The following is a 13,300-nucleotide window of genomic DNA, read 5'->3' as shown; positions in this document are numbered from 1 at the left end:
GTTAGCAACAGGATCTTTGGAAAAGATTTATTTCTCCTCTACGACCAAAAGATGTCATCCTCAACATTACAATGATTAATTCTACTGATTTTTCTCTTGAGGGAAAAGATGTTATCTGAAAGTCTGAGTAGAAAAAACAAAGTAACATCTGGGTGGTTTTGTTATCGCTAAGGTGCAGATTTGGGGGTAGATCTAGTTGTTAAACAGTATAAAGAGTGGGTGAAAGACAAGTTCAAGTCAGTGCCTTATTTCCAGGCTAGCAGGATTCAGGAGAACTTATGAGGACAAATGTTAGTATAAGGCAGGGGTAGCAACCTATGGCACGTGTGCCGAAGGCAGCATGCAAGCTGATTTTCAGTGCACTCACACTGCCCGGATCCTGGCCACTGGTCGGGGGCTCTGCATTTATTAATTTTAAATGAAGCTTCTTAAACATTTTAAAAACCTTATTTACTTTACATACAACAATAGTTTAGTTATATATTATAGACTTATAGAAAGAGACCTTCTAAAAATGTTAAAATGTATTACGGGCACACGAAACTTTAAATTAGAGTGAATAAATGAAGATTCGGCACACCACTTCCAAAAGGTTGCCGACCCCTGGTATAAGATTTTCATTGCTTTATAGAGAGACTCCAGGCTACTGGGAACCAATGTTGGGTAGGAACAGTTTTATTTAGGTCTGTTCTTTTTCCTTCCCAATTTTTCTAACTTAACTCAAAAAGATAAAAATGAAACCTGCAGTACAGCAAACCCTCACACTTGGTTTCAGCTCAGTTTGGAGCTTCCTTTTGAATGTAAAGGTCAATGACACTCGTTTGGCCAGAGATATACCTCTGCAGAGCCTAATCTTTTTACTCCCATTTGGAACTATCATTAAGAAGTAGAAATCAGGAAAACTTTACTCAAATGTGCACAATGACTAAAAAACATACAGAAATGTTTCAATGGGGCTGCAATATGTAATATCCTGAGGACTAACCCTCTAGATTCCTGACCAGCATTTTGGAGCAACCAAAGAGAATGAGCCCAGAGAATCCATTGCAAGTTTTAAGATGGAGAGCAATACCTACCAGAACAGGATTTGGGGAGTTGTAAGTGCATTGTGGATCCTCATGCAGTGTGTGCTTAATTAATCATACTTATAGTCATGTACTTCAATACTGATTCTTTTCTTAGTGCTTTGATATAAGGAGCTGCTGGTAACCAAACATGCCACACAATAGAGGGTGTACAAGTGTGTACTTGCTATTTTTGTGGCTCACTGGAGCATGTATGCTTCTTGGAAAATGTGAATGCATTTTAAAAACGATTGTGCCTAGTGACTTTGAGAAAGTTGCTTGCGTTAAAAAGAAAAGAGGGGCAGGGCACAAGAATGCAACATTAAAATAAAATAAGATTAACCCCCCACCAATTCTGTGTTCCCTTCCCTCCCTATGTAAGCAAACCAACTGCCATGTTGACACTTCTTGAAAGCACTAAATATATCTGCAGCTGACCAATATGAAAAAAACTAATATATATGCACATGTGTATATATGCCGAAATTGGTCTTGCCATGTCATGCCTGTGAGAGCATTAGAATGAGGAGTGAGGCCTTAGCAGCCTTTGCTACTCATGAACATTTTTGTATTTTATTAAGGTCGGCAGCTTCAATCTGAAAGATTTCTCATTTTTTTATATGGCCCATCGATCAGTGTTTGTAGTCTCATCAGCATGGGAAACAAGAGAAAAGTTACAGTACACCAGTGATTTGCTTATTCTTGTGCTTAACAATCTGTTCCACCTTGTATTTAGCTGTGATACCCTGAGTACCTTTCTCAGACCTGAAGAATTCCTCTGAGAAGCCCAAAAGCTTCTCTTCACCAACAGAAATTGGTCCAGTAAAAGATTTTACCATGGGCAGTGGATATAATAGGCCAGGGGAGGCTGGCACAGCCGTCGCCGACCCTCCACTGGATGTCTGGGCCGTGGTGGCCTGGCCTGCGCTCCCCTCTCTACTCTGCCCCTTCCCCAAAGCCCCCACTGCAACCGCTGCCTGGTTAGTCCTTCCTCTCCTCTTCCACTCTGCCCACCCTCTCTGGAGGTCCCCACCGCTCCCTGCAGCCCTCCTCACCCTTCCCCAGCTCGGATGGAGGGGGTCTCACAGGGGTGGGGGGTGAGGAGGGATGCAGCGAGCAACAGGTGGGGGGAACCTGTGGGGAGGAGTGTGGAGGAGAGGAGGGACACAGCAAGTGTCAGGCAGGGGGACTTCAGGGGGCAAGGGGTGGAGGAGAACAGGGATGTAGCAGGCAGAGGGGTTTCACAAGGTGGGGCGTGAGGAGGGATGTGGCAAGCGGCAGGTGGGGGGGGCCTCAGGTGGAGGGGGGAAGAGAGGAGGGACACGGTGGGCAGGGTGGTCTTGTGGGGAGGGGGTGGAGGAGAGGAGGGATGCAGCGAGTGGTGGGTCTCATGAGAGAGGGGGATGAGGAAGGACACGGCTAGTGGCTGGAGGGTCTCGTGGGGGTTGAGGAGGGATGTGGCAAGCACAGGGGTCTTGCAGGAGAGGGGGTGGAGGAGAGGAGGGGATGCAGTGAGTGGCGGGGTATCAAGGGAAAGGGGTGAGAAGGGATGCAGCGAGTGGTGGGCGGGGGGTATCACAGGGAAGGGTAGAGGAGAGGAGGGACGCAGTGGGCAGGGGAGTTTTGCAGGGGAGATGAGGGGGTATGTGATGAGCGGTGGGATCACAGGGGAGGGGTTAGAGGAGAGGAGGGACGTGGCAGGTCGATGGGGGCCTCGCGGATTGGGGTGAGAAGAGGAGGGACACAGAGGTGGGGAGGCCGAGAGGTGGCAGACCCTGGGGCCAAGCAGGGGCAGATTGGGAGTGAGGCTGCTGGCAGAATAGGCAGGTGGAACAGGGAAAGTTTCACCCACTGCCCATGGATTTTATCTCATCCACCTTGTGTCTTTCAATACACTAGTGAGTCACACAGGATTTTCATTGGCTTATGATGGCAAGTCTCAAAAATCTGGAACTCTCAAATATTGCCCAACTGAATGTGTCAATGGTAACTACTGTGGCCCCACTCCTACTCCCATTGAAATCAATAGCAAAAGTCCCATGGATTTCAGTGGTGCATGATCAGTACATGGGAGCCTGAAGACCATACCTAATTTGCATGAAATGGAGCCAATTGCAGCCTCCTGCATCCTTATATGGAGGAGTGGCCTCTGGAGATGACAGAAATCCCTTCACTTTCAGTACAGAAGTTAGAGTAATGGAAATAACTGGAATATATTCAATAAGGAGTGAGATGACAGGAGCTAATAGAAATGTTAATGGGGAGGTACGTACACAGGGAAACAATCGAAGCAGTCTTCGTCTTTAGGGAGATGCAGCCCAGGAAGAGAACAGGGATTACTTCCTTTAAAAAAAAAGTTTGGGTGAATATTTGATTATTATTGTTATATCTAAGTTTCATATACTATAGGCAATAATATTTTCCCGTCCAAAATATCGCAAAATTTCCAGTGTGTAGCATTTCAGCATGACTACATAAGAACATAAGAATGGTCACACTGGGTCAGACTAAAGGTCCATCAAGCCCAGTATCCTGTCTTCTGACAATGGCCAATGCCTGGTGCTTCAGAGGAAATTAAGAGAATAGGTAATTATCAAGTGATCTACCCCCTATCACCCATTCCCAGCTTCTGGCAAACAGAGGCTCAGGACATCATCCCTTCCCATCCTGGCTAGTAGCCATCGATGGACCTATCCTCCATGAATTTATCTAGTTCTTTTTTGAACCTTGTCATAGTCTTGGCCTTCAGAACATCCTCTGGCAAAGAGTTCCACAGATTGTGTGAAGAAATACTTCCTTTTGTTTATTTTAAACCTTTGGCCCATTAATTTCATTGGGTGACCCCTAGTTCTTGTGTTATGAGCAGGAATAAATAATACTTCTTTATTTACTTTCTCCAGACCAGTCATGATTTTCTATCATATCATATCCAGGAGTGAAAGTAAGGGGGTACGGATGGTACAGCATACTGGTAAAAGGTAGCCAGTCACCAGTACCAACACTTTAAGCAGCAGATCTTTAAGAACTCTGCTTAAAGCACTACCCCTTTTGCATCCCCGATCAGCGGCCCTGCTGGGTCCCTACCAGCAGGGCCCCCAACAGGGGGGACACAAAAGGGGCAGCGATGACCCGTCAGGGCCACCGATGTGGGGCGCAAAAGAGGCAGTGATGTTAAAGCACTGCCCCCTTTGCCCCCACTGACGGTGGGTGGGGGCAAAAGAAGTAGCTGTCCTGGAGCCGCGATTTAAAAGGGCCTGGGGCTCTGGGCCCTTTAAATTGCCGCTGGAGCCCCAGGCAGCGCAGGCCAGGAAGCACAGATGGATTGGCTGGGGGACACTGATGCCCCACCCCTTCTGGGAGGGCCAGAGTGGCCCCCTACCAGTATGAGCTGCATTTTACTTTCACCACTGATCATATCCCCCCTTAGGGAGTCTCTTTCATATCATATCCCCCCTTAGGGGTCTCCTTTCCAAGCTGAAAAATCACAGTTTTACTAATCTCTCCTCATTTGGAAGCTGTTCTGTACCCCTAATCATTTTTGTCACCCTTTTCTCTACCTTTTCCAATTCCAATACATCTTTTTTGAGATGAGGCAACCACGTCTGCACGCAGTATTCAGGATTTGGGCATGCCATGGATTTATATAGCGGTAATATGATATATATGCTTTTCCTAATGATTCCCAACATTGTTAGCTTTTTTGAAATGAGATTCTGGAGGCAGGTCTGAGAAGTGCAACAGGAGCCTGAGGCTAGGCAGGTACAGCCCGGGCCCTGAGACTGGTCTGAGGAGGGGCTGATGCGTGGTGTGGGGATCCCACTGGGGGTATTGCAGAGTCAGGCGCACAGGGATGCTGGGTAGATGCGGGGGCCGCTATGTGGAAACTCCGATGATGTGACAGGAGTGCGTGAGGATGGGGAGGGTAGTGCTGCGATGCTGGGCCCCACATGGGGAGGATTGGGCTGTGGAACAGAGTCAGAGCGATAAGGCCCCACGTGTGGCAATCCCACCGTGCTGTGATCTCAGACATAGGGTGGGGTCCTCTGTATTGCCAATCCCAGGTGATCAAAAATCAGGAGTCAGAGCCCCAAAATCATGAGATTGAGTTAAAACCCAGGAAATGATTTGTACCTAACAAATGTTGGATTATTTTTATCAGGTCCCTGAGCCTTTAGGGGGCACTCGGTCGGTGGGTTCAAGCTTTACTGTGCAACTGGGAGGGCTTGCAACGTGGAGGGAGGGGAGCGTCGCTTCATCCCACCAGCTGGGGCTTTCGGAGAGACACGAACGAGCACAAGACTCGCAATAATTGCGGGAGTCCGCAGCAGCAACACGGGCCGCTAGAGCGATGCTGGGCCCTGCGCGTGGGGAAGCCGTCGCGCTGTGACGGAGACAACGTGATGGAGATACTGCGATGGAGAGAACTTTCCTCCGCCTCCCCCAAGTTCCCTTCCCGCCCCCAGCGCCTTCCCCGACTTCAGGAGCCTCCGTAACCCGCTCCCCATCGATGGACTCTTTTCATTGGCTAGGCAGGCGGGCTGAAAGGCGGGGCTTAGAGGGCCGCGGCGCCGACACCTCCCCCCTCCCCCCCCAAATCCAGCCAGTGGCCAGATTGCCGGGGCGGGAGCGTTGCCTCCAGAGTCGTTCGCTCTCGCGCCGCCTGCCTCAGTGGCGGGCTGGAGGAGGGGGCCGCGCGCGCGCGCGCGAGGGGGGCACACGAGCGGCGCCGGGCGGCTGTCAGCAGAGCGCGAGGGCAACAAGTGGGTAATTTTCCCGCCAGCATGTTCCGGCGGCGGCTCCTGCCGTCCTCGGGGCGGGTGCCGACGCCCCCAGCGCTTTGAGATCTCGCCCCGGCCGGTGAGGAGAAGCGGCCGCCGCCGCCGGTGGAGGTGGCCGAGCCACCAGGGACTCTCCTGCAAGGGGCGGAGGCGCCTCCGCCCAGCCCAGCCGCCCGTCCCTTTTCCTGGCCGGGACTGGGACCATCCCCCCCGCCAGCTCCCCTGAGGAGACTGCTTCGCTCCCCCCCCCCAGTGGTGAGGCGGGGAGATCCATCGCTGGCCGGCCGGAGCCCCCGCCCTGCCGCAGGGGCTGAGCGCGGCGGCAGGATGCAGCCCGGCTGCTGAGGCCGTGGTGAGAAGCATGGTGGAGCCGGAAAGCGCCACAGGAACACCCGACGCGGAGCCCAGCTGTTGTCTGGCAAGGTGCGTACGCGGCTGTTTACACTGCAGATCCCGACTCCGGCGCGCCCAGGAGGAAGGGGGGAGTGAGGGAAATGGGGTCTGACGGGCCCCTGGGTCCGTAACGATTCGCCGCCCCGCTCCCCCGAGCCGCCCACGGGCAGTTTCAGGCCGAAAGGAGGTGCTTTAGGGAGGGGGAGCGGCTGATACGCAGCTGGCAAGGTGGGGTCTGTGAGACCAGAAGTGAAACCACCGCATCGGCTGCGGCAGATGCTGTAACAAACTCACCTCTTCGCTGTGGAAAGTTACCTGAAATCGGCCGACAGGGATGACATCTGCACCAGCCAATCTAAGTCTTCGTGGTTTACATGTTGGGGCGGGGGGATTCTCGGGCAGATTGAACACATGTGGGGAAAGCGCAGGCACCAGGATGTGACAGTGATGGGTGTTGTGCAAGGACGTACACGGCCAGATAGAAACTGGGGGGGCGGGGGGACCCCCCTCCCACGCTGGATTTCGTTGGTTGTGACATTGGGGCGTTTCTCACTGCTATAGAAGTCAGCAAGTTGCAGGATGTTAGTTCTCCGTTTTTGTTACCCAAATTAGGTCCTTAAAACAAATTTCTGGTGAGTTGAAGTCTTAGGCATATAAAATATGCTTCTGTGTATACTGAAAGGAAGAAAAAATGCTATGCTTGGCAGAATTTGTCCTGAATGTATAGGTTCTTTAATGAAATCACACTATTGTACTCTGTTAGGAGATATCAGCTTATTTGCTCTGAATGTGGCAGTGCAGCACACAATTCCTTAGTCATCTGGGAAAAGTTTATGATGGAAGTTACTCAAGAAACCCTCTAGCTTGACCTCCAGAAAATATTCCACCCTGCTAGAGCTTAATAATTAACTCTGATGTTTGGCTGAGTGATATGGATTGAGGGGACACTTGAGTTCATACACTGCTTTAAAGTCCCTGCCTGATTTTGTCTCACTGAAAGTGATTACATTCAGGAAAACTAAAAATCTACATTTAAAAAGGCTCCATGTATTATAATGCTTGCTAAATAGCAATTTTAATATTGCAGTGAAAGAATGAATATAAAACTCCTCTGAAGAAAACTCCTAGAGTAGTTGTTCACAAATATATATATATATATTTTCATTTTAAAGAGACACTGTCAACTTGCATTCTAGTCAGTTTTTAAAAACTAACCTAAAAGTAGTTTCAGGAATTACATTTTCTCCTGTCTTTCCCTGATAATTCTTGTGGTTTCACAATCAAGTTTTCCTGTTTTCAGATTTTTTTTTCCTTCTCAGTTGAGAGAGAGATCCCCAACAAACAAATGGGAAACTGACTATATATAGAGGGAAAACAGTTAAGTTGATTGTCAAGTATCAGGGTAGCTGTGTTAGCCTGTATCAGCAAAAACAACAAGGAGTCCGGTGGCACTGGACTCGTTGTTGTTTTTGTAAACTGATTGTGACTTGATCCAAAGCCCTTTGATGTCAGTGAAATTTCTTGTAAACTCCTTAAGATCTAGTAAACTAGAAGTGATGCTTGTAATAATTGTTTAAATTAGATGAGTCTGACTTTTTAAAAATGGTAGTGTCCCCTTAATCCGAATATCACAGATAATATGAATGTCTTCCTTCTCAATTCTCCTGTGTTATAATATTGTTTAATTGTGAATAAGCTTAAGACTATTACTGAGGGGCTTTTGGTAAGTAAGGCAAATCCTGCTTTTGTACTTGATTCTCTTTAAATATATCATGCTATTACTACCTGCCTATTTATATCTCCTGTGATAAAGTTTCACAATGGAGATGAGTAGGTTTATGAAGCACAGAATGTAGTTAATAATTTTGTATAGCGCCTTTCATCCATAGATCTCAAAGCTTTCTACAAAGGAGTGGAAATATTGTTATTTCATTTCAGAAAGGGGAAGCTGAGGTATAGAGAGGTGAAGTGACTTGCTGAAGATTGCACAGCAGATCAGTGGTAGAGTAGCAAGTGGTTGAGTTTCCTGACACCAAGTCAAGGGCTCTGTCCTATGAGTGATGCTCAGTTTCTCTTGTGTCCTTATTTGCCTTTGACAAAGTAAAGGGACTGGCTGTCACAAAAATATTTGATTGTTTTCTTTACTTGCAAGACAAGTAATAGCACCTGAAATCTGTTGTCTCCACTATTGGTGGCAAACTCAGTGCATATCCATTGTTGTGTTTTTAAGCACTGATGGTATTCTTGGTGTTGGATAGGACTCAAATATAATGGTAGTCTTTGTTATGGGAATGTTACAACTAAAGGGATAAGGATAAGACAAGATGCTCTAGGCGAAAATATTTTTATGTCCCAATCCCACAAATACTTATACACGTATTTAATTTTCACGTGTTGAGTAGGCCCCATTGATCCTAAAAATTTGTGGGATTGGGGCCTTAAGTTTTTTTGCCTGTTTATTAGAGGCTTGGAAGAAGTGAGTCTAGGAGGGATTTAACTAAGGTGATTTTAAGAACAGTCCCCATGAAAACAAGCTCTGTAGTCAGATCCTCTATCACTTGCAACCTGCTGGTACAGTTCTGCTTGTGGTAGGACTATTTTAGACTATTTGTCACTGACTTTACCACTGAGTCTAAATCCCTTCTGAACAGGTTTGGATGACAGTGGAGAAAATAGGGAACCTACCCTAGTGCTGCCATTCATGTAGTTGAAATGGTATGAGGTCTTAGGGGAAGAAGCTTGCAAGGCCAGTGTTCTCAATACCATAGCAGTGTTGTGGTGTCTCCTTTTGAGTAAATATTATGTGGTGGTTTTTGTTAATGGAAACTGCTACGTTCTCTACAGTCATGCTATATAGCTTCTCAGGTTAGGTTTGCATTACAGATTAAAAAATAAGAGAGCACCATCCCCTACAGTACTAGTTGTATAGCTGCACGCTATAACACCACTTTTTTTAGTCCCCATTTCATTTCAGATTTTCTGCTAGTTTTTCTTAAAATCTAAAATCCTTTCTTAAACTTGTATTATTCTTCAGGATTTTATTTTGAACTGTCACCCTGTTTTCTCTGTTGCTAGATTTAATTTTTGACATCTGCGTTTGTCCAGAGTGCGTTGAGAAATCTTTGCTGCTTTAGATGACAGGAGGAGCTTTTACTTCAGCTTTGTGGATCATATCCCAAACACTGCCACATTCCATGTGTTGATGGCACATGACTGTTAATAACACTATAAAACGCAATCCAGGGTGGCTGAACTTGATTTTCTAGACCTGCATTTTGCATATTTCAATCCTACCTTGTGTTATGCCAAGCATTTGATACTGTTGACTACTGTTCTTTTATCCTTTTTCATAAAGATATTTAAGGTCAGGGGTTGTTTTTTCTTTATGTAACTTGAGAGAAACAAAGGACGTACTGTCAGAAATTTTGCTTGACAATTGAATTTTTCTTAAGGATGGACCTAACAAGAATGATTGCTGGCTTTCCTTTTTTTTTCTATTTTTTTAAATCAACTATGCAGATATGGTGATGTAACAGTTTTCATTTAATTCCATCCGAATATTTTTTTTTCATAGTGGAAACAACATAAGAAACAAATTTAACTGGTGTCTGGTAGTTTGAGCTTTTTAAAATATGCAGTCAGTCTGTGCATTTTTATGTTTACATTTTTGGCTGGCTGTTACTTATAACCAAAACATGTAAAGCTGACTCTCTCTTTTTTTGTTTGTTTTTCCTCTCATGTGTATGTACAGCGTTTTGTTCAGTTACTTGAGTGCTGACTTTGGAAAGGGAAAAAAAGCAAAAGATCTTTGAAAAATCCATAAGATCTTTTAAACAAACAAAAAAACAGGCTCAGTTTTAATTTTTGTTTCAATCTTTAATACCTCTTTGAAGGAACCCTTGCGTAAAACCTTTCTAATTTATTTAACAAAATGTTAGGATCCTTGTGCTTTGTACACAAGGAATCACTGAATAACTTTTGGATATTTTGTACAGTGTAAAATACAGTATTCTCTAGATCTACATTTAAGTGAATGTTGGCTACATAATTAGTAAGAAATGTGTATTTTTCTGGGAAAGAATACACTTAAAATCCACTATAACTTAGTCTGTCAATATACATTTGTTATGTCATATTGTCACCTTATGGGGAATATGTATCATATTTTATCCCTTTCTGCTGTCACTCAGTGATGCAATTTATTTTTGCCCACAAGAAAAGTAGTGGCAGTAAATTGGAATGGAGAAGGAAGAGTGACATTTGGGAACATATTAAGAATTGTTTTTTCTCATCTTAGCACAAAACTAACAAGGCACTGACTGCAAATTGGAGTATACACATCTAAGCAGATGTGAGATAGCAATGTTTGGGTCCTCTACTCATAGAAATACTATAGGGATTTTGGGCCTGATCCTGCACCTATCAAGTCATGGGATCTTTTCCACTGATTTCAGTGGTTGGGGAATCAGGGACCTTGGGCTTAAAAGAGGCACGTAAACCTTCACAATTTTCTAGGACATGTGTAATGGCTGGATCGTTAAAATGTACTATGGTGAATTGTGCAAAAGAATGGCTGAATAGAAACCTCATGAGAAGCAATTAACCTTTAAATAAGAGAGAGAAAAACCCCCAGAGTATGATGGGTGTGCTGTTTGGTTTATTTAACACAAAGGGAGAATTGATGAAATCATTTCATCAGACTGGTCAGCAAAAAGATTTGTTTTGTTTTGGAAAAATAATTTTTTTTTAGTCTTTTTTGTAACTTTAATAGTCAGAACTTGTTAAATTGCTGTTCAGGAAAAAATGTTTATCTGTTAAGGTTTTGTATTGTGAATTGTTGGTGTTTCACTCAAGCTTAACTGAAAACTTGCTCAAAGTAGTAAAACCCAAGGCTGTTATTGGTGATACCTTATTTTGTTAGCATGAAGGAATCTTTAGGCCTTGTCATACCACACAAGTTATACCACTTAATTGTACAGGTATCGTTAAAGTAGTACAAACCCCTCCCAGTGTAGAAACAGTTATATTAGCATAAAAGTGATTATATCAATATAGCTTATTCCTTTATGTGACTGAGAATAAACTGTGCTGGTATAAGAGTCTTTTATACCTGTATAACTATGTCCACCCCAACATACCTCTAGCTGAAAATAATTGTACTGGTACAAGGTCTGTGTGTCGATCAGGCCTTAGTCTTGCATTAATTATTCTCCAACTTCTCACTCCCACTACCACAGCCAAAAAGTCTGTAATTCTAGCTGCAGCATATACTGTATTTATAAATAAGAATACTCAAAACCTTTCAAAGTAGACATGTAAACAATCTATTTGAGGCATAAGAAAATATGCCCTAAGTTACTTACTATGAAAGGCACATGTATTAGACCAAAACTTGAATACACTTGGTGTGTCCTTAGTGAGTCATTGGTCACTGATTTTTGCTAGTACATATTTCTGATTTTTAAACTGAAATTCTTTAATATGACACATGCATTTTATCTGCCAATGAAGGCTTTATGACTGAACCTAATGGTTTTGAAATACTAGTGTCAGGAAGAAAACTTCCCCTGAGGTGCTCACCAGAGGGGCTAAACATCAGTTTCTGCAAAATTTAAACAATGAAGGAGAAAAATATCTAACCCTTATGGTTGTAAGGATAATCTTATGAATATGAACTGATGCAGTGCTGCCTTTCTAAATCTGCAGATACCTATAGCATGCCTGCTGCTGCTCATAAATTTTCTAAGCAGCAAAGTGAAATTAACAAAACTCTAGCAATAGTGAATCTTTATTCAGAATCCTGTACACAGCAGTACATCTGGTATTTATGTTAACTTCACTTTGCTGCTGCTTGGAGGGCTAGAGGACAGGAGAAGATAAGCAACTGGAGTTATTCACAAGTAAGGATCCAAAGAAATGGATGCTGAGGGGACGGACAGTAGCAGTTAACTAACTTCTCCAAATTTAGGAGTAGAAGTATGAGAAGTGGAAAGCTCCTTCTTCCTTCCAGTAGTCAGTGGATGAACATTTAGTATATATCAGAAACCTACTGGTGAGAGGCTGATACCAGGATACTTTAGGTTGGGGTAGCATCAGATAGGAATGCTAGCACCCTTCTTTGCCAACAGCATTATGGGTGGAGGAGGGCAGGGAGCCTGGATTTCTTACCATGGTGTTGCCCCTAAACCATGTTGGTGAGGGGCATCCCCAACTTTCATGGCAACGTCTGGCTTGTATGTATCAAGTTAATTTTTCAAGCATTGTCCTGGTAGTATTGCTCTGGACATTTGTGTGGGACATACATGTGAAATACCTGATCCCCAGCATCTTGCTACTCAGGTCAGCAAGGCGTGATCAGGAGAAGAAGTAATCTCAGAGGAATCTGAAAATGTTCTGGATTGCTCAATGATACCTTCAGCCAGCTAAGCACCTTTCTACGCTGCGATTACTGCATTCAGAGGATCCAGTTTCAACACAGTTATCTCCTGACCTGCTTACAACATAGTTCCAATTTGTAATGAAGAATGGATCTTAATTCTGTTGGAAACATCCAAGGCTTTTAACCTGGCTACATAAAAGAGAGAAAGTCCTGTTTACAGTGCAAATCAGAATTATGTTGAAATGGGAACCTCAGACTTGATTGTAATTGGCTTTGAATGGCTCCAAGCAGATTCTTGTCCTGTCTTTGCCACCAAGATGGTGGCCTTGATATTGAGGGCGGTAGATTGTGGAGGAGGGAACGTACTATAGTATGATACAGTAGTTTTATTTTAAATTTTACAAACACCTGCTTCGAATGCCTTAGTAGACTTGTGCCCAGATTATTTCCAAGAATATAGAAACGGAGGAAAAACAATTGGTTCTTTTAGATCTCGATTAAATTCAATAATCATAAACTAATCAAACAGATTAGATTATTTTAAATTGAAAGCAGGGGGAAAAGGGATTAATTTTTACATTTGCTTGTGAATCTAATGTAATGCAGTATAGGCTGTATTCTGCGTGTTTCCAATTTTGGATGTAAAGTACATGAACGGCATTGCTGAGTAGAAAATTTGCTTGCGC

The 13,300-nt window shown here is 44.3% G+C and overlaps 1 protein-coding gene across 2 annotated transcripts in view; it reads left to right on the top strand.

Moving 5' to 3' along the window:
• Positions 1-5,797: 5,797 nt before the first annotated feature.
• B3GNT2 (UDP-GlcNAc:betaGal beta-1,3-N-acetylglucosaminyltransferase 2) overlaps positions 5,798-13,300 on the top strand; it is a 28,989-nt gene continuing 21,486 nt past the window's right edge. The window contains exon 1 of one of the 2 annotated variants that reach the window (XM_032763288.2): positions 5,798-6,265. The gene's annotated coding sequence lies outside the window, so the exon portion shown is untranslated. Of the gene's footprint in view, positions 6,266-6,774; positions 6,868-13,300 lie in introns of those variants that run through there. The other variant, XM_032763289.2, reaches the window with a different exon arrangement.

The sequence above is a fragment of the Chelonoidis abingdonii genome, chromosome 3, assembly GCF_003597395.2.
Source record: "Chelonoidis abingdonii isolate Lonesome George chromosome 3, CheloAbing_2.0, whole genome shotgun sequence".
NCBI lineage: Eukaryota > Metazoa > Chordata > Testudines > Testudinidae > Chelonoidis > Chelonoidis abingdonii.
The sequence above is the reverse complement of the archived record's forward strand: the minus strand, read 5'-3'. Positions and strand labels throughout refer to the sequence as shown.